The sequence below is a fragment of the Ictidomys tridecemlineatus genome, chromosome 9 (assembly GCF_052094955.1).
Source record: "Ictidomys tridecemlineatus isolate mIctTri1 chromosome 9, mIctTri1.hap1, whole genome shotgun sequence".
Classification (NCBI taxonomy): domain Eukaryota; kingdom Metazoa; phylum Chordata; class Mammalia; order Rodentia; family Sciuridae; genus Ictidomys; species Ictidomys tridecemlineatus.
The window spans coordinates 31,097,918-31,122,339 of record NC_135485.1 but is presented as its reverse complement, the minus strand read 5'-3'; the positions used below and the strand labels follow the sequence as shown (position 1 = coordinate 31,122,339).

Genomic DNA, 24,422 nt, shown 5'->3' with positions numbered 1-24,422 from the left:
CCCCAGGGTGCCGATAGGATATTGAAATGTGGTGGAAATTTGAAGAAGCTGGACTTATGGGGATCTTAATTCATTGAGTGTATGCCCTTCAAAGAAATTGTGAGACTTCCCCAGCCGCCTCCTTGTTTTCTTCGGTTTTTGGCCACAAAAACCTCCTCCGTGTGCTCCTGCCAAAATGTGCCGGCTTGGCACAGGTCCCAAAACAAGGGGACCACCCACTCATGGACTAAAACATCCAAAACTGTGAGCCCAAATAAACCTTTTCTCTGTGTCGACTTTCGTAGATATTTTGTTACAGTGACAGAGAGCTGTCTAACGCAGAGCTACGTATGGAAGTAGTTGTGGCTGATGGGATGTAATGTCCAGGATTCACTTTAGCCTGGTGGGAGTGGGGGCAGAGAGAGCAGATGGGTGTGGAGAAGAGACAAGTTGATAATTGATGAAGCTGGATGATGGGTGAATGGGGATGCATTCATTTTTCACTACTTCTGCCGGTGTTTGGAAATTTCTGTAATAAAATGTAAAACATGAAATAAGGGATGGAACATGGGTCTTGTTTTAAAAAAAAATATGAAAACTTGACACCGGAATTGGGGAGGCTCAGGTCCTATCCGGGGTGCTGTCTGCTTACATGTATGACTCGGAGGCCCTCCTTCAACATTTCTGGGCCTCTCTGACTCTCCTGAGTAAATGAGGAGATGGTTGGGTGGCGTCCGCACGGTGGGTGGTTACCTGGAGAACTGGACTTCTGAGAAAGACTTGGGGTGTGGGCTCAGGGAGAGAGATTTCAGAATAGGAAGCCACGTCTGTGAAGCATGGTTTCGTTCAAGCTGTGTGTTTATCGGATCAGAGGAGTTATAAGCCCCTGGGAAACTGGCATCATTCTGCAGAACATTGGAGTTGGTATCCCTTCAGTCAAAAGCAAGGAAGCATCATGTTGTAATTAGTTGGGGATCTTGTCTCCATAGTTACCACTTCACATGTAGTGAGTGATTCCACGCTCAGACTCTGGAGATGAGGTGCAGATCCCAGCTTGACCACAGGCTGTGCTATTTGGCTTACTTCCTTCACCTACCTTCTCCTTTTCAGGTTGCTCCAGACAGTATCTGGCACATAGTAGTAGCTCAGTAAATGTTAGGTCTAATTATTCGTTGACTCTTAGTTTAATTATATTTTGGGTTTCTGGTTCTTCATCTTCAGTTCCTCCCTTCCTTCTGCCCTCTGATCGGAGTGCCTGATGTGGGAGGGCTCCCACAGTCCACGGGATATGAGAATAGGACAGGGGTGAACAGGGAAGAGTGCCAGTTACCACAGGATAGCATTTAGAGGCCATCTCTTGGGCCTTCTCTTGAATTGGCGAGGGATTTGCCCAGCCAAGGCATTAGGGGTGGAGCCACATCTGAAGCTCAGGTCTCCTGAGTGCAGGTCATTTCAGCTTCCTGAAGTCTTCTTGGCATCCTGATTGCTGCCTAGGGTGCAGTCCGTGGAGGAAAATTCTGTCTGATCTGTCCAGTATTGACAGAGTCGTCCCTTCCATTAAGAAGGCATGCCTGGCAATGCTCTCGCATCTGCAGGGAAGGGAAATGGGAACATGCCTGGTATTCCTCAGCGCTCTGACTAATCCCTTAATAGGCGCAGAGGCCGCTGTCATTTCCTCTCTAGGACCTGGTGATCCCAGGCCCTTGAGCTCCCTAGGCCGGCAGCACCTGTGAGCCCCCACCCGCTCCTTGCAATCAGCACACTTGACCTAGGTCATTGTTTTAGTCTTTCTGATTCACCTCGCTGGCCTTGTTTTCTATTTGTGAAGCTTCACAATTGTTTTATTTCTCCAGCACCCACAAAGCTGCATCCTGTGATTTTTGTTCCTTTCTCTCTGTACTTAAGCCTGTTGGCTTTCCTCCTTAATTTTATGTCTTGATTGCCTTCATTTTCCTGGGATGCTGCTGTTTATTTTCTGTTCATCAATCTGAAAATAAGCTTATAAGCTTCTCTTATTTGTTCTAGGGATCAGACTCTAGTGCATAAGGTATCCTCATCCTTTTTTTTTCTGCAGCATTGAGACATTTTACAGCTCATGAAAATTTTCTAATAAGGGGGAAAGTAATTTCTCTGGGAGACTCTATAGGTTAAATAGCGGGGCTTCGGAGTTGAGAAGGTTAGATTGAATCCTGTATTTCCATTTGCAAATGGTAGGTCAAGTTAGTTAGTTTTACCGTTTACAAGTTAGTGTTACCGTTTTTTGACTTCAGTTTTCTCATCTGAAAAATGGGAAGGATAATGCCCATCTCTAAGGGGTTGGCACTAATGAAGTTGAGTAAATCTTGGGTAATATGAATGTGTGTGGTGTAGTTTATTTGAGTTTCATAGAAAAGTATCTTTTTGAGGTAGATTCTCTATTTTTACCTGTTTCTATGAATTTATCTATTTCTTTCTCTTATTTTGCTGGGGGGCGAGAGAGGGGAGAGAGAGAGAGAGAGAAACTGATTTAAGACTCACGAATTACTGTTGAAGAGATGTAGCATTAAGACTTGGTGAGTGAGATTTATCCAAAAATTCTCTCTTGGAGGAGGCAGGGAGGGGAGTGGAGGTCTCTTCTGGTACCTTTAACTTAAGCTTTGTCCATGGTCTAGCAACCTGAGAGGGTCTGGGGGGTGGGGGGAGTGTGTGGTTCATTGTCCTTGCTCTGGAGCTTATCTAGGGAGTACGCAGTGGGCAGACACAGCCGGATGGAGCTCTGGCTCTGCTGGGGAGTCTCCCTGCTCCTCAGTTTCTTCTTTTGTACAGGAATTGGGCTAAGGGGTGGCTGTGGGGACCAGGACAGATATGAAGGTCTGTCATGTTGAGGATGCTCCGTCAGTGCTAGCTCCTTTTCTGGTTTATAATGTAGCTGTGGTTTATGGTGTAGAAAGCTTCTGCCAAGAGAATTTCATGGGGCAGACAGGCATTTTTTTTGTGTGGGCAGTGAGACCCTTTAAATGCCTGTCAATGATTCCCCATCCTTCTAGAAATGCTCATCTTACGGAATTGGGACTTGATTTCAGTTTTTCTCCTTTAGATGGGCATTAGAGTGACACCACTGTGTCAAAATGCACATTCTGGCTTGCGAACTAGAACCTGCTGCTTAGACATGGACCTAAGGAGAATCTCCCCAGATGTCTGATGCCACTCTGGTTTAGGGACACTGCTTTCAACAACCTGAATGACTTCTTAATGCATGGACAGTATTTGATAGAACTTTGTTAGAATTTTGATTTGGGTGTAGCCACTTAAGGATACTGGAGTCCCTTTCTGAGCAGTAGAGAGTATGCTCTTGCCACCTGTATCTCATTAATAAGAAGTGACATCATGCTTATTAGTATTGGTAATAACTAATTCAGGTGCTTTTACATATGCTAACTCTTTCAGTTCTCAAAACAGCCCTAATGGTTAAGTGGTATCATAATGCCCTTCCTGTAGGATGTGTCCAAGTCACAGTTAGGATAGGATGGAGCCGGGCTTTGAACCCAGGCAGCGTGGCTCCAGAGTTGATGCTCTTGTTCCACCTGTTTTAATGACAGGGAGGACAACCTTGGAAATGGGTTTTGGAGTCTGTTGCTCTTATTTAAGGGCCCTGGGAATCTGGTAGAAACTGGCAGTTTCCTTCTGCACTGACTCTGCATTGTTTCTGGGCACACCTTAGCCCCATCCAGATTTTAGGATGCTTGCCCCAGGGCAGTTGTGTGCACTGGTGGGTCGTGGGGATGGGGGGCCAGTTTACAGCCCTACCTCTCCTGTTAGCCATTCACACTCCCCCTGTGGGTAAACTGAGATTTGCTTGCTCTAGGGTGAAGATTGGGGGTAATTTCTTCGGCTTTTTTTGCTATAGCTCCAGGATAGATCAAATGTACTTCCCTTTTGGAAAGACCAAGGAGAAGGGCTCTCCTTTCATCTCGGGAGGGAACAGGACACAGCATCCCACAAGCCTGGGGCTGCAGCAAGCCTGGCAGCAGATAGCTGGGGGAAGGCTCTCATGTGGAGCGTCCTGTAGCATAGTCAGGGAAAGGTTGCTCTAGACATTCCCATCCTCACCAGAAAATGATGCTGCCCTCATGTAAATGCAGCAGATGTGAAAACTACGAGGGCCATTTGTTCTGTTGCAGGTCACCGTGTTAGTGCTTTTATTTTCTCATTTCTTTTCTTCCCTCTCTCCCTCCTTCCTTCCTTCCTTTCTACCTTTCTTGTGGTACTGGGGATTGAACTTCGAGGCACTTTACCACTGAGTTATACCCCCAACCCTTTTTATTTTTTATTTTGAGTCCGGGTCTCACTAAATTGCTGAGGCTGCTCTTGAACTTTTGATCCTCCTGCCTCAGCCTCCTGAGTTGCTGGATCACAGGGGTGCACCACGGCACTTGACTCCTTAAATGCTTTCTTCCTAATCCCTACTCCACTGGAAGGTGGACATGATGGTTCCTGTGTTCTAGAGGAGGAAGCTCGTTCAGAAAGTTAACTGATGGAAGAGCGTATGGATAATGAGCGATTTGAACTTATTTCCTTCACATCCAAAGCTCATGAACTTTCCACAGTGCCTTGCTCCCTGTCTGTGACAGAAAATCGTGTACTTTGCAGATGTTAGTTTACAAATAGAAGTTTTTTCCGTAAGATTTCCAAAGATTTTCTTTTGACTAAATTAAAGCGCTGCTAAATGTCTCAAAATGAAAGAAGTAAAGAAAAACGAGTGAATGAATGAAGCTGGACTGGGGTGGAGACATCCTCCTCCTCACTGTACTCAGGAGGTCTCCTAGTTCCCTTTTGAAGAATTTTCCTTTTGGGAGTTTTTTTCTTTTACATTAATCGTATCTGAACCATCAAGTAACAGTCTATATTTTTAGCTATGTTTGGGTCCTGACTTTCTTTACTTTAGATTTTTTTTTTCAACGAATTGTACCTCCTATGCCTCCTTCTCTGTTTTTTTCCCTCCCTGTCTGTACTAGTAGAAGGCTTTTCTTACAAACATGACTTGGTTTAAAATGGATAATGTATATAATTTTCAGTTTTCTTTGGAGATCTCCATCAATTTAGGAACTATGAAAATATAAGATGAGCTTTCCAATAAAAGTGATAATTATAACACTCAGGGTTCCATTTCCAACTCAGCCGTTCTAAATGCCCTGAGGAAACCCGCAGAGGGGAAATGGGATGCCGCGGTATTGATGGTGATTTGCTGCTGTGGTTGAATGGTTTTCCAGCTGGGGCAGGAACCGCTTCCTAATTAAACAGATACTTTTTGACACTGTCCTGGTCTGTGACTTGATTTCCACCTGTTCATGGGGTGATAGTTCCATTTATGCTTTAAGTTGGTTTTAAAAAGTCTCAGCAGCAGCTCTCAGCATAATTTATTAGGCCAGAGTCTAGGAATGTGGCTCTTCCATTGAAGCCACTTTTCCACATGCTTGAAGGGTAACGCCATGTCTGTCCGACTGTCTGGGTAGTGTGGCTTTTGGATTTTCTCTTACTCTTTTTTTTTTTTTTTAAATTTTTTAACTTCTTGTCTAGGTAGAAAGAGCATAAAAATTTTTTCATTTTTAAAAACATGAAGTAGACCAGTGTTTCCCATCAAGTAGCCTTTGGACTGTCAGCCCTGTAGTCACTTGTGCTTGTTAAAGATGTGTACTCTTGTGTTCCGCCTCCAATCTGGATTCAAGAATTACTGAAGGAGCTGGGGTTGTGGCTCAGTGGTAGAGTGCTCACCTACCATGCGTGAGACACTGGGTTTGATCCTCAGCACCACATAAAAATAAAATAAAGGTATTGTGTTCACCTATAACTGAAAAATAAATACTAAAAAAAAAAAAGAATCACTGAAATAAGCTAGTAACCTCAGGTAACTCTTATTTTTAAATTATCAGTAGAATATTCTGTTTTTCTTTTTGAATCAGAAATTAGTCTTATCTCCCCACCCCACTTGTAGTTAATATACTCTGATTTAAAAAAAAAATAAACTTCCATTTAAGTATCTTAGAATTAAGTTTTAGAATTTGAGAAACTTTCATGAATTTTTTATTGAAATGTTATTTGGTGATTCATAAGCGAGAGATGTTCTGATTATTATTAGCAAAATGTCAAATTACATGACTAGATTTATTTTTTTAAATGAAGTTTAGTGATGACTGAACTCATTAATTTCTAGTCTTGCTCAAACTTGTGATTTAAAATGGCTCACCAAGTTGGATGGGGTGCCAAGACCTGGCAGAAGTGGGTACTGTTCCTGCCGTCATCCGTGTGACCCCAAGCCCCAGTGTGCCCCCTCTGTCTGGTAAGGGACTGTCTGGATGCTCTGTGACCCCCCCCCCCTTCCTGGTTCTGATTGAGTTGAGACCCTGTGGGAGGAGAAACACACAGGAAAGTACATTGGAGAGAGGAGGTTCTATATTGGCCACAAGACTTATAAAATGAGTTATCTGGAAGTTGAAGGCCCATAAAGAATAAGAAAATTGAGGTCAGAATGAGACACCATACCATATGCCTGTAATTCCAGCTACTCAGGATGGTGAGGTAGGAAGATCACAAGTTTGAGACCAGCTTGGGCAACTGAGTGAGATCCCATCTCCCAAAAAAGAAAGTTAAAAAGAAATGATTGGCAGTTCTTGTACTCATTCAGTAAAAAACAATGCTACCTTCCTCCAAATTCCTGGTTATTGAATCCAGCCAGGAAATGGACTTCCTTAAGGCAAGGACTATCCTTTGTTTGACACGTTAGTTGTACTGTTGCCAGGTTCCTTTGTGTCACTTACAAATTCTAATGTAAGTGGGTGATGGTAGGAGCTTATTAGAAACCACCTCCATCAGAGAAAAGGAACAGAGTGTGCTGCTTCTAAGGACTAAGCAGTGAGGACCCAATTCCAGCAGCTGGAGAAGGGGAGAAATGGGAGCTTAGCCAGGGACTTCTTGCTTGTGCTACTGTGTTCCATTTCTCTCTCTTCATTTGTGGAGAGAATGACAGATGCATCAAAGGTGGCAAAGTATATGAAGACCAGTGTTCCTTAAATCTCAGGAATTTATGGACCTCTTTATTTAAAGGAAAAAAAATGTCTTGCAAATCCACCATAATAAATATTTTTATTGTGAAGTAGCTTAAATATACCGGAACATAAAACTAGGTATAAACTCCTTATGCTTCTAGCTCTTACATAACTATAAAACAATGACAAATTTATATAGTAAATTCAAACAAGACTACAAAACCAATAAAATCCAAGTTAACGCTAATTTATCATGACAGATGATTTTGTTTGACTCCAATTAAACCTCTCTTGGAAAATGTGATTATGTTTCTGACAGCCAAAATGCCAGCTCCTCCGAGATCCCCGTGTAACTCAACTGTCCTTCCATGTCCCCGTGGTCTAAGCTTCCTTCATGTGAAGCACCTTCATTTAGCAGAATGCCTGATTCAGGCTTTAGATCTGCTTCTTTTATTTTTATTTGGCCTTGATGATTAAAATTACACTAGCAGTGTCAGGATTGGAAGCATAAATACAAATTCATTTTTGATCAAGCAACACCTTAGGACCTAGTGCCTCGTTGCACATGCAGTAGTGGAAGCAAGAGGAGGGGGGATCATTGGAACCAACAATTTTGGGTTGAAGATTCAGGCAAGAGTAAATGGTGCTCTATAGCAAACTATGCAACAAAGGAGGAAAAGTAGATTTTGGGGGAAATGATAATTAGTTCAAGACTAGTTTTGCTTATGTTTCTAGCAGAATGGTGGGCTAGATACTATCACACGCTTCCCCACTATATTCTGGGTAAAACCTTTTTAATGTACCTCTGGGATTAAAGGAACTAAGACAATTCCAGAGTCTCCCACTTCATTCAGATCAGCCAACCCTCACAGGGAAAGGTAAGACTGAAAAGCTGGTGCCTTAGGTAGAAATAAACACAAAAGACAAGTTGCCCCAAGAGCAAATGCTGCTGTCACCGCTGGGCTTGGAGACTGAGCCATGGGTGCAGGTAGCAGAGCTGTGTTCCACTAGGAACTGTAAAAAGAGCCAGAGTGGCTCCAAGGAGTTGGTGTTCTTTGGCTTCTGGGCAGAAGCAAACGCTCATCCTTTTTGAAAGAACGTGTCTTACTCAGTTTAACCAAATTCGAGTTCAGAATCAAAGATCTTCAATCCTTCTAGAAAACAAGAAACCAGAAATGAGTAAGAAAAACAATAAATTTAGAATCCAGAGGACTTTAGATGTTAGAATTATCTGAGACTATATTTGAAGTATTTTAATAAATAAGTGCCACTAGCATGGGATATAAAAATTGACGAGGCATGAACTGGGTGTGTGTCTCCGTGGTAGAGCCTGTGCTCAGAGTGTGTGGGGCCCTGGGTTTAATCCCCAGCACCAGACCAAACTAACATACATACAAAATACTCAACTGTTTGTAACAACGGAAACTAAAAACTAAATAAATTAGAGCAGGAATTCAACTGAAGAGGGAATTAATGAACTGGAAAAAAGGCTTGAAAAAATTAATAGAACATAGCATAGAAGGGAGGAAAAAACAAAAAAAAACACGCAAGTATAGTTAGAGGATGTAAGGGCCACAATGAGGTCTCTTCAGGGTCCCAGAAGATAATAGGAGCAAATGGAGGGCAGTAATATTTAAAGATTTAATCTATGAATAATTTCCAGAGAGTTTATGAAGGATGTAAATGACCAGCATTTCTTAAATTCAAGTAACTTATGGGCAGAACAGAGAAGCACTGCATCCTGGGGTTATAGTTCAGGGGTAGAAGGCTTGCTGAGCATGCATGAAGTCCTCAGTACAATCACCAGCTGCAGAAGACAAAAACAGAACAACAACAACAACAAAAACCAAACAACAACAACAAAACTAAAAGAAAATACAAATTGTATGCCAGCAGAACTGTCATTCAAGAAAAAGCTAAAATATGCTTTCAGAAAAAAATTTCAACATTTTACCACATCGGAAATTAGCTAGGAAACTTAAACGATGTATTTCAGGAAGAAGAAAGTGATGCCAGAGACAGGGCTCAGATGCAGAGAGGACGGTGAACAAAGAAGCTAGTACACATGTAGGTACATTTCATTCATTAAAATTAAAGTCGAAACCTTAGTTCCTCTGCCATACTAGGCACTTTCCAAGGCACACACAGCTAGTGGCTGCTGTATGGAACAGCACAGGTACAGAGCATTCTCATCACGGAAGAGGGTTCTGTTGGCAGCTCTGTCGCAGGGCAACGGAGGGGGCCACACACTGAGATAACCTCTGCTGCATGCAGACTCTTGAGATGCTGTCATTCGAAAGGACCACTTTCTACTTTAGCATTTTTAAGAAAAACATTGCCAATTTTCTTAAGATAGCACTTTTTATAAGACATCTCAATATTACCCGTGTGAAAATGGGAAGAAGTGGGCCTGTAGGGACAGATGCCACATGGGTTAGAGCATGAGGGGCACAGGAGCCCGGGAGCTGTGGTGCAAGCAGTGCATAGAGGGGGCAACAGAAGTCTGGCCTGGAGACAGGATGCTGCTTTGGGATCTTTTGGGGATATTTCAATAGATGTTTGATGAGAGAGTGGGTGCTATGTCAACGGGTAGATGGGAGCCATCAGAATACACTTGATAACTGAGTCCAGTGATGTGGTTGAAGTCACTTACAAAAGGTGTGTTTGAGGCATGAAGAGGGTTGGCATGAAGCTTTTCAAGCACCCTGATGGTCTAGTGGTCAGGTAGAAAGGAACCCAAGGTGGAGTCTGGAAAGAGCTTTCTGAGAGGAGGAGGAGAATCAGAGCTCAGACAACCTGAGACCTCCAGGGAGTGAGGAGGTGAGACGTTGCAGAGACTGCCTAAGATCAGGCGTGTGTGTTGCTGCAGTGAACAGCTTGCTTTCCTGTAAGAAGTCCTGAAAATCACAGAGCCTTCAAGAATTATTTCTGCAAGGCATTTGGGATGATTTCGTGAAGCAGGTAACAATTGGGGTGGGCCTTGAAGCTGTAATTGATATATCAGAGTAGTCATGGTGGTAGTAGGACAGTCTAGACAGAGGAGTCACACTCCCAGCACGGGGTTGTGAAAAGGTGCTGGCCTTGGCAATAATTTCCAATAATCTGGCTTCACCGTGTCCAGCTTCCTTCTAGGTAAACATCTAGAGTTGATAAAGCAGCTCTATGTATATCCCTGATAGCAGTAGTATACCTTTTATGGATCTTAAGTTTATATTTTCTCTTGCTCTTTTTATTCTCACCCGGCCCTCAGTGCTGGGGATCAAACCCACAGCCCTCTTCATGCCAGGGCTCTCCCCTCCTGAAGTACACAGAAGAACTGCAGACCTGACCAAGTACTTCCCCAGTGCTCTAAATAGATCATGTTTAATATAGGATTTCACAACATCCTTATAAGTTAAAAAACACTACTGAATTTGGGGATTTATATTCTGTATTTAAAATCTTAATGTGTGTCATGTGTTAAGATGAGTAGTCATGTGACATCCTTAGAATACAGTAGAAAAGAGATGATAGCTTCCTAAAGTTCACCGGATCAGAGTGTTAAGAAAATATGGGGCAGCTAAGACCTGGATTAAAATCCAGGCCCTTGGGCTGGGGTTGTGGCTCAGTGGTTGAGCGCTTGCCTGGCATGTGTAGGGCACTGGGTTTGATCCTTAGCACCACATAAAAAAAAATAAAATAAAGATATTGTGTCCATCTACAACTAAGAAAACATTAAAAAAAAAAAAATCCAGGCCCTTGGGCTGCGATTGTGGCTCAGTGGCAGAGCCCTTGCCTAGCATGTGTGAGGCACCAGGTTTAATTCTCAACACCATGTATCAATAAATAAAATAAACACTAAAACATTGACAACTAAAAAACTTTTTTTAAAATTCAGGCACTTAATTTTAAAATTTTTAATATAAAATAAAATTGTTTTTCTATTTCCATTTTTTAATTGGTGCATTACGGTTGTATATAATGGTGCGTTTTGTTGTCACGTATTTGTATCAGGTCTTTAATTGTAACACCAGTCAGATTATTGAATTTTTCTACGCTTCAGATTTCTCCTTGAAAATAAGCATAGAAATGACAGTTTCTGCCTCAGGATGAATGTTAAGATTAATGGAAAACACTTAGCAAAACAGTTTTCTGTTATTAAAATAAAAATATTTCAGTCCTCTTCAGCAAGTAAATACAGTAAAGCAGTGGTTCCCATGGCTGTGCATCAGCATCATTTGGGGACAATTAAAATAATAATTAAAAAAAATTCCCAGATGCTACCCCAGGCCTGCTATGTCAGAGAACTTGGCTTTGTGTTTTCTTGAAGGAAAAATCAGTTTCAGAACCCTTGCTCTGGACTCGAGAAGCATTTGGGGTCACTTTTATTTGGGTATTGACTGTCTTCCTTGCTAAGCATTTGGAACACCAGCTCTGAGTATCTGTTGTGTGTTTAAGTTATTAGTCCTAGAGATTAATATGTGGCTCTCAGTCCCATACCTTTCTTTCTCTTTCTCACCCTTCACCAGCCCCTTTCCTTCCATCCCATATTGAATTTTGGGATATCAGCGTAGATTATGTCCTGGACAGCCTGGTTCTCAGGACTTCTTAAAATTAAATAAAGCTTTTTTTTTTTTTTTTTTTTTTTTTTAAATAGAAACTTTGCTGAGACAGACATTTGGCATGTTAAAATTGAACTTGAGCTTAGTTTCTAAAATAAATATTTCAGACTTTTTTTTTTTAACTCTTTGGAAAAATGCAGGAAATGCTTCTAAAATAACTGATATTTCCCTTGTTAAAGCTGGAGTTGTTGCTGGCTAGATTCCAGCATGTATTCTTTTTCCTTGGGGGGGGGCGAGTGTGGGGAGTGCGCTGCTCCATGCCAAGACACACACAGGCTGTAATCCCTCAAATCTACAAGTGCCTTTCATACAGGGGCAGTTATTTGGTACATTGTAAAATGTGGCCTGGAGATTAAAATAAGAAGTAAAATGTTTACTGCATTTTCCTTGAAGCTTTGTGTATGGAGACTTTGATTTTAAAAAAAATTACACTATTATATTGCCACAGAAGCAACATGGCTGCTTGTGTGTATTTAGTACATCTATTTTACATTTCACGTGGATGAAGAATGACTGAAAAATCAGCTACATTAGGCAAAAGCTTTGTGTAGCACCAAATCCCCAGCTTCTAGAATGGTACCTGGCACATAGTGATTGTTCAATAAAAACCTACTAAATGAATGACCTAACAGTTAAATAACCGAAACGAGCAATCACATCTATTTTTTTTCAGTGATGACTTTTCTTTTTTTAAAAAATATTTTTTTTTAGATATTGATAGACCTTTATTTATTTTTATGCGGTGCTGAGAATCGAACCCAGTGCCTCACACCTGCTGGGCAAGTGCTCCACCACTGAGCCACAATCACAGCTCTAGTGATGACCCATCTTATGGACTTGTTGCAAAGGTGACGCTGGTGTTTGTCTGGTGTGGTCTGATAAGTTGCTGCCTGCTGTTCCCAGGTCTCCTGTGCCTCTGCACAGATCCAACCTCGCTCAGTGCAGTTCTGCCCGGAGGAACCTATGTCTCCTTCATTCACAGTATCATTGCAGGCAGCATAGTACTCTCTTAGTTAATATTTGTTGGATGGATGCATAATGGGCTGTTTTATGATCGTTCCTAGTTGGTTTCCACGAGGTTGACTGGCATTTGAAGGGACAAAGATAAAAGAGACTAAGTGAGCTACCTCAGAAAGCCTTGGGTCGTAGGTAGCAGAGCTGGAACCACAATCTCTGAATCCGTTGCTTTCTTCCTCCCTTGTTCTAGAACGGCCTTTAGAATATTAATGAACATTAGTTTTTCCCCTCTGCACAGTTGAGACCCTCTTTATTTGAGAGTGTGACAGGAAAATGTCCTATGTGCAGGTTTTCCCAAACTGCTATCCTCATCTTCAGTCACTAACTTTGTTAAGTGCTGGTTTGGGTTAGTCACAGTGATCCTTTTTTGGTTACTTGTGATGAGAGCCTGATAGATTTTTAGGGGGGAAAAAACATTTTTAAAACTAGCTCTCATTCTTTCAAGAAATTTATGTTCTCCTTTCTCCCAAACACTTTAAGAAGTAAATTTGTCAATAGTATAATCTAAGTTATTAAAATAAATTTCATAGCTGTGAGAGGAGTGTTCTCAAATATATTCTTTCTTTCTTGTTTGCCTGGTCATCCATCCATCCATCCATCTATCTATCTATCAATCATCTATCTATCTATCTATCTATTGGCTGGGGATTGAACCCAGGCTCTTGCTCATGCAGAGTAAGTGCTCTACCACTGAGCTACATCCCCAGCCCTTGCCTGTTCATTCTGGAATAGGCTCAGGAAGCAGTAACCTTCCCTATGATAATAGAAAATGTTGGCCAAATATGTAAGGTTCTCAAATGGCAGCAATATCTGGGTGTGCATCTTGCCAAAGCCACGATCTGGAGCCAAGGTTCTGAGTAATGAAGGATTTCAAAATCTATGAAGCTAATTCTCATTTCTATTTACCCTTTTATTGAGAAAGATAATTTGGTGATTTCAGCAAGATTTCGTCCAGTGTGGGGTTGGTAGGTCAGAGTTAATTCTATCAGACTGCTCAATTTGAACTTACAGTCATTATCTTACGGATGACTTTAAAGAGTTGGCTGAACAATACTCACAATGCTCTGATTTTGTTGTGAAGTCTCAATAAGAATTGAATTCCTTTTGCCCGCTGTGGACAGTCGCCTGTAGTGTTGGAACTGAGCCACAGGAGGGGACTACCACCGCTTGTATTGTGGGCCCTCCAGGGTCTAGGCATAGAAATATATGGCGGGGACTTTAAGAGCGGTTTGGGGTGGAAAGAAAGCCTTTTCTCTTTGCAGCCGGTGCCTGCCTCCTCAGCCAGGGCTGGACAGAGCCATTGTGAGTGTGCAGGCTGTTACAAAGCTGGATCCCATCATCCCTGATGCGGCTGTACCCGCCTTTGTTGTCCTGGTGCACAGTGGGGAGAGGCGGGTTTGAGTTTGCCATTGCCATCTGTCCTCTGCTTCCCTTGCTGTTCAGGCTTAGTCACATTTTGTGACTTAGGTTTCTGATTCGTGTGACCTGGGCACTGTAAGAAAGAACTGGAGGTGAGCGCTGTTTCAGAGAAAAAAATTATGAAGGAAAAAAAAAAAAACCAAAACTCTGCTCATTTTCTAAGATTGTATAAAACGTAAGATGTGAAGCATCAGGATTATTTTCACTCTTTAGTGAGTTGTTTTCTGAATTTTCAAAACTGCTGACATCCTCCCCTTGGGTCACCTTTGTAGAAGTGAGAGGCCAGGACTTGATGCCGTAAGTCAGGTGACTCTCATGGATTAGCGTGAGCCTTTCCTGTCTCTCGCAGGTGGCTTGGCACAGGTATAGTTTTATCTTGTTGAAAACCTTTTGTCCCACTCTGAGCAGGGGGACAGAGCTGCTATCAACAGTACTAGTAGTAGGACTTTCGATGTGATAGGCAGTTTCTGTTGAGGACACCTGCTACCAGGCACAGTGCAGCCATTGTTTCTTTTGTTGAATGCATTCTGGGCAGGGCCATGTCTATTAGCCTGGGGTTGGGTTTTCACTATTTTTCCTGTCTGCATTTCAGTTTTGGTAGAACAGATTTCTGTCTGTTCTGCAAGTTTTGCTGAAGTGAATTTAATGTGTGTGTATGTGTGTGATTCATACAAATGCTGTCTCCGAGGGTGCATGTTGAGAAGTTAGGGTGGAAGGAGAGCTTATCAGGGGGAAGGCAGGTGACCTGGACTCGCACCCCTGCTTCCTGGCTGTGTGATTGAGGGAAAAAGCATTTTACTTCTCTGGGCATGGTCTTCTTGGAGTGATAGATTGCCATGGTCCCCGCTACCCTGTGCTTTGTGTATTTTGGGATGCTAATAGGATCAGAAGGGAGGCAGGTGTGGCCAAAGGCCCTGCTGCTGCGGAACCAGTAAGTAACCCCAGGGGGAGCTCTTTTAGTTAGGTGACAGTTGTATGGCCTTGCCAGTGATAGGTTTCAATGTGATCTCTGTGGCAAGTTTGCAAAACTAAAGAAAAAGATTTTTTTTTTTTTGCACAATTCTAGGCAAAGGGCCCACTTTCAATCCTGAGTTATTAAAATAAATTTAATAACTGGACACTGGAGTTTGAACTTCTAAATTAAGAACTATATTTTGAGTGTCACTTTGCAGAGTATCAGAAGTATTTTAGAATTGTTTTGTTTTTGGATTAAAAAAAAAAAAAAAAGTACCTTCATGAACAGCCATGCTGGGGAAAGGACCCAAGTTTAAATGCAGGATTTGTCTGTTTCATATGTACCTCATACACATAGCCTGAAAATGATTTTACATAATATTTAAAATATTTTTGTGCATGAAACAAAGTTTCATAGTATAGAATTTCCTACTTGTGTGTCTTGTTGGCACTCAAAGTTTCAGATTTTGGAGCATTTTGGATTTTGGAATTTTTGAATTGATGATGCTTACCCTGGACTGACTTAAGTTAAACCGTGCTTCTTCATTTATTAGCTCTTATTATTCAGACAAGAGGCAACCTACAGATGAGGCTAATATGGCATAGATATCCTGTTTTTGTTTTGCATTCCCATACTCTTAAAAAAAAGCCCTTATTTAAAAATCTCAGTTGTACAAGCAATATATATTGTGGAAAATTTGGAAAGAACCCCAAAAGAAATACATGTGGCTTCCAGAAGTGTAATTTTGCACACTTTGGTGTCCTTAGTTTATACACACCCAGTTTGTAGAATGAAACTAGGACCCTACTATATAATCTAAAACTTGATATCTTTCCTTTTTTCTGGATGTGATCCTTTCACGATGGTTTTTGAAACTGAGATTTCAAACAAAGGCAGAGATTAATGAAATATTGTGTTTGGCATGCTTATTACAGGGACTGTTTTGACTTACAGAAATAGAATTGTGGACCAGTATCTGAAAATAACATTTGTCCCGTTCCCTCTTGAACAGGCTTTCAATATTTGGCATGTGTAAACATCATAACCATTACTATAATTGACAAACGAAGATTTCTTAATCCATCAGCTCTTGTAATCGATTACTCACTAATTCCTTTCTCTTATTTGTGTTTCTGTGTCAGCATTGCTGGCTGCAGCACCAGCAAGCATGTCATTTTAACAGTGTACTCCTGGATGCCCTGATTCCTCCAGCTGAAGCTATCCAGTGTGGGCAAGGCCACACGTTTGGCAGCAGGGTGGTGAAGAGATTCCTTTTCCCAGATTATTGTACATCTGATAATATTTACAATTTAACTTGTTGAGTATTGGTTTCGAAATGAAAGATCATTAGTTTCTCCTTTGGATTATTTAGCCTGTAAAATTTTCTGTTACAACGTCCACACTGCATTGTAAATATATTCTAAATCCTGGACCACATTAGAATTTTTTTTTTTTTAATGGTCTCCACCACTGTGTCTTTTGCTGGTGTCCTTTGAAGTCCTGAAATGTTTTCATGTTTGATTGAGATTAAATCTGGGTTTCATTTTACTTTTTGAAACATATTGAGCAAGTTAATTTTCTGTTTGAGTTCCTAAGGGGAATGACTCCAGGCCTCTGTGTCCCAAGAATTCCGACTGAGCTTTGCCAGAACATTCCTGTGGTTTTCCATGGGGCAGATCAGTGTGTTCATGAAATTTTAGTTGTAGCTGGTGTTTTCCGTGGTTAATTAAAACATCTGGCTTTTAAATTTTCCACCAACAGAGCATAACTGTGTGGCCAAACCTTTTCAATAATGACTGAATAGTCCAATCCTCCCCTCAGAGTGGCCCGCACGTGTCTTTAGGATACCCTACGCTGTTGCCTCTGTTCGTTAATGATTTTAAACATTTGGAAGGTATTTGAGGCTGTCCTGCCAACTATGTACCCTTGAGAGAGAGGGGCAGTTTGTGAATAAGAGTCCTCATGATGGCTTTTGGCTTCTGCCCCTCCAGGTTGGAGCTGCCGTGGGTGAGTCGCTGCGATTGCCGGCCAAGCATGCTGTGGTCGGATCTGCCCAACCGAGGAGCAGAGACATTGGCTGGATGGAAAATCCATAAAAGAAAGCTCTTCTGAAAAGCTGAGACAGACGAGAACTTCCGCAGACTCAGGTTGGTATGCGATAAGAGAGGCTGGATAAAGTGCATTGGGTTGATAGGGAAGACTGTTTTGCTCCTTCCATAAGCATTTTTGAGACAAGCCCAAATAATGATCCCTGGGACATTCAGTGGCGCACGGGACAGCTTTCTCTGCCGAGTGTGGTGTTGTCTTCCTTTGTTTCTCTTCCTGTCCTCTCTTCTGTCCCATCATCTCTTTCATCCTCCCCTTGTCTCTCAGAGAAGAGAAGAAAGAGCCTCCATCCAAATATGGAAAAAGCAGGGGTCACCCACCAGGGCCTCAGAGATTGTGGCTTTGTTTTGGAGAGAAAGCCCCATCCTCACTCATGGGCTTGCACTGGTATGTTCAGAAATGTGCGCTCAGTTGTGTTTTCACACTCAGAAAAGTGGGTCATTTCTGTTGGGGTGCTTCTGGCTGTGTGTGACTTGAGAGTTTCCGTGTTATCCACATATACCCACATTTGTTTTCAGCAGTGTGTGCATTTGACATTAAGATAGTCAAAGAGGACAAGAGGAGACATTTCCTGAATCTAATGGGCATTCAAGTAAATGCAGAATAGCCTCACTGTGGACCAGGAGAACCAGATAACATGGATAGCCCTTGTGTGGCACTAAGGGGGAAGAGATTTCATTTTAGGAAGTTTATTGTGCAGGCCAGACTCTACAGACACCAGGTAACTTGCATAGCAATAATAAGCAGTAAACATGTACCTGCTAAGAAGGAGGGAATCAGTGGTCACTGAGAACCATAAAATGGTGAACATCTGCTGCCTTCTCTTATTATGTCACCCAGATTTTCTCTGGGCAGTTACCTTGGCCTCATTTTCAACCTGTGTAGTTAGAGGAGGTGACCCTGCTGACTTTCTCTTAAGCATGTGACATAAATTTGGCCAGCCACAGTCACAATGGTCAGTTTTTTAAATTTTGTTTTTTGGTACTAGGGATTGAACCCAGGGATGCTTAAACACTGAGCCACATCACCAGCCCTTTTTTATATTTTATTTAGAGACAGGTTTTTTACTGAGTTGCTTTAGGGCCTTGCTAACTTCCTGAGGCTGGCTTTGAACTCATGATCCTCCTGCCTCAGCCTCCTGAGCCACTGGGATTACAGGTGTGTGCCACTACACCTGGCAGTGGTCAGTTGACCAGTACTCTCATCCCAGCAATCTATTAGAAGTTTTTCCTTCCTGTAAGTTTGTTGAGTGGCAGCTGCTAGTGGTAATTTTTGTGTTTATGTGGGTACAATAGTCAGATTTTTGTCATTGTTACCAAAATACCTGAAAAAAAAAAAAAACTTAGAGGAGGAAAAGTTTATTTTGGCTCATGGTTTCAGAGTTGTTGACTGGCTGTGTTGCCCTGGGCCTGAGACGAGGCAGAACATGATGGCAGAAGAGCTTGACTTCTCTGCTTCTCTCTTGGTGGCCCTGAAGCAGATTAGGAGGACCCAGGGAGGCAAGATATGATCCCCAAGGACACACCCCCACCGATCTATCTCCTCCAGTCTCGTCCCACCTGCCTATAGTTATTACCCAATTTGTTCTTTCAAATTATTAATCCATCAAATAATTAATACACTAATTAGGTTACGGCTCTCACAATCTGAGCATTTTGCCTGCTCGTGCAGGAGATTCTGGGGGGACACCTCATATTCAAACCGTAACACTGGGGAAAGACTTTCTGAGAATTAAGTCACCATAGAAAAAATCAGAATAGGGGGTTGGAAGAAAGCAGCTGAGAGGGGGGAACATGTATGCATATACACATAAACATAGAGACACGTGCATACATATTTACACATATGCACACAAACACATACACATTTATATACATGCATGCACATGCATACACACATACGTGCATGCATGCGCACACACATGTACAAACTTTGGTCACCAGTTTAGCCTAAAATCAGCATCTCTCATTACTTGCTAGCCTGGGAGGTAACATATATCCAAAGCCTCCTGATTGGCAGTTGTTTCTAGGTTTGGGCTCTCAATACAATGACTGTGGCATTGGCCTTCCTTCAGAGGTGCAGGGTGTGGGGTGCAGGCCAGGAGGTAGCTCACACACCATAGGAGGGTATGTTACTAGAGCCGGAACACAGTTCTGTGGGAGCTGGGGTGGAATTCTGAGTTCTACTGCATGGTGGAGAAAGTAGCAGAGAGGGCTGTTTACAAAGCAGAAGTGAGATTTAGACTTTAGGAACATTTAAAAAAAAAAAATCCCTTTAATTCAGTTATTTGATTTTGAATCTAAAAGAAAGGAGGGCTCTCCAGAACCTATAGTTAAAGCAAATTACAGATAAGGAAGATAATTTCAGAGCATCACTAGTAATAGAATCTTGTTATTTACTGTAAATACAATTGTTTCAGGAGCAGCCAAATGAGAGCTTGTCAGAAAGCTGCCCAGAGTTTAACGTCACAGGGTAATAGCAGCCGCCTCACCGAAACCTCACTTGGATTTCTGTTCCAAGCAGGTTCTAAGTGCATCAGTGAATTTTCAAGATTTATTTTTCTCTTCTGAATGTTAGATTTTATTATCATTGAAATTGATAACATTATTGGCTTATTTAAAAATTCATAGACTTTGTTGTGGGGGAATAGGTTATAGGAAAATTGAGCAGAAAGTATAGAGAGTTTCCATGTTATCTCCCTTGCATGGTTCTCCTATTATTAATATCTGCAATAATGTGGCACATTAGTTATAATCAATGAGCTGATATTGATATGTTGTAATTAACTAAAGATTATAATTTATTTTAGATCCTCTCCTTGTGTTGTATATTCTGTGGGCTTTGCAAAATATTATAGCATGTACCCATCATTATAATATCATACAAAAAATAGTTTTAATAATTTAGAATGGAACCACCATTTAATCCAGTTATCCCACTACTCAACATACACCCAAAGGACTTAAAATTAGCATACTATAGTGATGTGGCCATATCAATGTGTAAAGCAGCTCAATTCCCAATAGCTAAGCTATGGAACTAACCTATTTTCCTTTCAACAGTTGAATGGATACAGAAAATGTGGTACATATGCATAGTGGAATATTCCTCAGCTATAAAGAAGAACGAAATTGTGGCATTTGCTGGAAAATGGATAGAACTGGAAACTATCATGCTAAAAGAAATAAGCCAATCCCCAAAAACCAAAGGCCAAATGTACTCTCTGATATGCAGATGCTCACATACAATAGGGGGATGGGGCACGGAGAACAGAAATTCATTGGATTAGACAAAGTGGAATGAAGGGAAGGAAGGAGAATGGGAATAGGAAAGAGGGTAGAATACATCAGACATAATTTTGCTTTGGTCATGTATGAACACACTACCAGGGAAACTCCATATCATGTACAACCACAAGAATGGGATCCTAATTAGAATAAGTTATATTCCATGTATGTAGAATATGACAACATGCACTCTACTGTCATATATATCTAAAAAGAATAAAATTTTTTAAAAAAAATTTAAGAAAATAAGTAAAAAGAAATAGTTTTACTGCCATGAAAATCTCCAGTGTTCAGGGGCTGGGGTTGTGGCTCAGTGGTAGAGTGCTCACCTAGCATGTGTGAGGCCCTGGGTTCGATCCTCAGCACCACATAAAAATAAACAAATAAAACAAAGATATTGTGTCCAACTACAACTAAAAAATTAAATATTAAAAAAAAATTCCAGTGTTCTACCCGTTCATCCTTCTCCACCTTCTCCTAAATCCCTGATCTTTTTATCATCTCCAGTTTCCTTTTCCCAGAATGTCATATAGTTGGAATCATATAGTAAGTGGCACTTTCAGATTTGTTTGTCTCACTTAGTGATATTTATTTTAGTTATTTATATGAAGGCTTTTATTAATTGGGTTTTGAATGTTGAATGTTGAACCAATCCCTTTTGATAGGGATTGCATTCAATCCCTATATTAATATTCAGAGTTCTGATTTATGAATATGGGATGCTTTTTTCATTTTTTTAGATAGTCTTTAATTTCTTTCAACACTTGTGTGCTTTCCAATGAGTTTATGTCTATGTTAAATTTATTCCTAAGTGTTTTTTCTTTTTGATGTCTTTACAAATGGAGTTGTTTTTCTAACTTCATTTCAGATTATTTATTGCTAATGTATTATTTAGAAGTACAGTTGATTTTTGTATAATGTCTTTGTTTTCTGTAGCCAAGTTGAACTAGTTTATAAGTACGGATAGTTTTTAAAAATTGTTTATGTATATTTTCTTTTTTAAAAATTGATCTCTTTTGTGGGGGGGTTATTAGGGATCTAACCCAGAGGTGCTTTACCATTGATCTATATCCCCAACCCTATTTCATTTTTAATTTTGAAACAGGGTCTTGTTGAGTTGCTTATGACCTTATTGAGTTGCTAAGGCTGGACTCGAACTTGCCATCTTCCTGCCTCAGCCCACCCTAGCTCCTGAGAATAGGCATGCATCATTGTGCCCAGTGTTAATTGATTTTTTAATTGGTGTATTGTAGTTATACATAAAAGTGGAATTAGTATTTTCTGTATTACAAGTGTCATCTGCAAATGGGGCAAGTATTATTTCTTGTGACATGAGAAGCACAAAGATAGTTTGGACTTTCTAATAAAATCATTCTTATGTTAACTTTTGATAAGGACCAAAAAATGGTAATCATGAAATTGATTTTTTCATTATCTACTCAGTCGGTGAGCTTCTTAGCCACTGCTGTACCTACGTGGGGGAAATGCCTATTCAAATATTTTGTCCATTTTTATATTGGGTCATCTCTTTCTACATGTAGTCTGGATGTAGGTCCTTTATTGGATGTGCTATTTGTACCTTCTTCCCCAGTCTCTCTCCTGGTCTTTTCACTTTCTTAATGGTGTTATTTTTTTCCCCTGCCACAATGAAATAATGTAAATTTTAACTAATGTGTTGATTCAGTGTAGGAAACCGTGTGTATAAACTTTTTTTCCTTAGGAGTGCCCTATGTAGATTAAAAATTTTTAACTGTTATGAGCCTCAATTTATCAGTTTTTATCTTTTCAAACTCATGATTTCTTAATAAAAGCACACAAAGATTTTTCTCCAGTATTTCTCCCTAGAACTTTTGTTTTAGACCTTACATTTTGATCTTTGGGGCATTTGAGGTTAACTTTTATGTATGGTGAGAAGTGTGGGTCTAAGCTCATTTTATGTTAGTCTATTTTGAGCACATACCATCCTAGCACCATTTGCTGAAAAAACTGTACTTTATCCGTCCATTGTCTCTGTACCTCGGTAGAAAATCAGTTGGTCCAAATGTAAGGGTTCATTTCTAGACCGACAGTTCTGTTCCTTCGGTTTATATGCCTTTCCTTGGGTCTCCACCACACTGCACTTGGCTTTTGCAAAGCAATTTTTCTATAAAAAGCGTTTGTTCAAGAAATAGGCTTGAGTTGCAATTTCTCTTCCTTTAAAAAATTATTATTATTATTCCCTCTCCTTTTCTGTTTTTTTTACCACTGTTAAAAGTCCTGGTCACTGGTAATTTCTCTTTGGAATAGTGATGCATTTAAAATGGTAGAAGACAATGCATTTTTCAATATAGATGCATTTTTCAGGTGACTATATATAATACTTTATCTTGTTTCTTAAGCTACACACCCAGCCCTCTATTACCTTGAACAGTGCTTTGTTCTTCTTAAAGGTGGTAAGCATTTTCATGCCTGTTGTCCATTTGTATAAAACAAGTTAAATTTTTCGTCACCTCCATCCTAATCATTGCCAAAATTCCTGACTGAAGGATATACAAGTCTGGTAGGTTATTTCGGGAATTTTCATTAATGATGATATGGATTGGATGTCATACAGGGAAAGATAGGTGTCATAAAACTCTTATTTTACTAAATAGAAAAATCTGTTAATTAAAGTGTCCAGGTTTGATGGCATACTGTCATTCCATATGGTTTTTGAACATTTTTCATATTGTAATTAGAATTTATCTGTATTTTAAATTCACCTACTGTATTTTCTCTTTGTATGAGTATAGTTCTCACTAGACTACTGTTAAAACATTAGCATGATTATATTAGAAATATGAACACAGCAAATTTATATCTGATCTTCAGCTACAACAGTGTAGAAATTGTAAGTGGCTAAAGATTGAAAAAGGAAGGGTTAAAAAGTTATTGCTTTTGCGATGCTTGTATTCTAGTTGACTATTTTCTAGTACAGTGATTATCTTGTTCAGGTCATGGCTTTTATTTTTAATTTGAAAAAAAAAATCTTGATTTAGCCTTGGTGGCATTCAGAGACGTTTCCCTTCTGTGGCCTGTAGCTATCACTGATTCTTCCATTGGACTTCTGTTGAAAAATCGCCCTGTCTGGGGCTGGGGATGTGGCTCAAGCAGTAGCGCGCTCGCCTGGCATGCGTGCGGCCCAGGTTCAATCCTCAGCACCACATACAAACAAAGATGTTATGTCCACCGAAAACTGAAAAATAAATATTAAAATTCTCTCTCTTTCTCTTAAAAAAAAAAATTTAAAAAAAAGCAAGCAAACAAACAAAATCGCCCTGTCAGGTTTGGAGCCTGTTTTCAGCAGTTCCATTAGTTCAATCTGTGTCTTCCCAACTGCTCCTTTCTCCAGGTGGCTTCTCAGCTTCCTGCTTTCTTTGTTACCTTCGCTTTCAACCTGTAGATCAGCTTGATGGGTAGACGTGTTTGTTACCTGGCCCTTTTAGTTTCCTGGGCAGTCATTTACTTTCCATGTCACTTCATAAAAATGCATCTGTAGAGTAGCATGGAATTGTTTTTTTAGCATTCATTTAAAAGAAAAATTCAAGGGTAAGCCTTCATTTCTATCTCTAGAACCCCAGACGTGGGGGTCATGAGTCTGTATAGTCACTCCTTGAATTTTCTTTTCTTTCTCTCGGGGAGAAGAACATCTTTGCAGCCTCTTCACAGAAGGGCCCTCTGAGGGGCCTAGTGTAATATTTTAGGAAGATGGAGTCTTGGTTTTCTTTGGAGGGTGACCTCCTAACTGCTCTTAACTTTGAAGACAGCCTTTTGCTGACTGAAGTTAGGGGTCCAGGAGGACCGAATCTCTGAAGTTTAAGTTGTGGTATGGTTATATTTGAGAAGCCTCTAGCCAATAATTTTTTGATCATGAATTGATTAAAATCAGCTCAACTGGGCTGGGGATATAGCTCAGTTGGTAGAGTGCTTGCTTCACGTGCACAAGGCCCTGGGTTTGATCTCCAGCACCCGTTCCCCCCCCATCCCTCCGCCCCCCCCCCCCCCCCGAAAAAAAATA

The 24,422-nt window shown here is 40.7% G+C and overlaps 1 protein-coding gene across 14 annotated transcripts in view; it reads left to right on the top strand.

Moving 5' to 3' along the window:
- Apbb2 (amyloid beta precursor protein binding family B member 2) overlaps positions 1-24,422 on the top strand; it is a 388,124-nt gene that overhangs the window by 107,930 nt on the left and 255,772 nt on the right. For all 14 annotated transcript variants that reach the window (XM_078021224.1, XM_078021225.1, XM_040292516.2 and 11 more), the window contains one exon: positions 16,985-17,140. The gene's annotated coding sequence lies outside the window, so the exon portion shown is untranslated. The remainder of the gene's footprint in view (positions 1-16,984; positions 17,141-24,422) is intronic.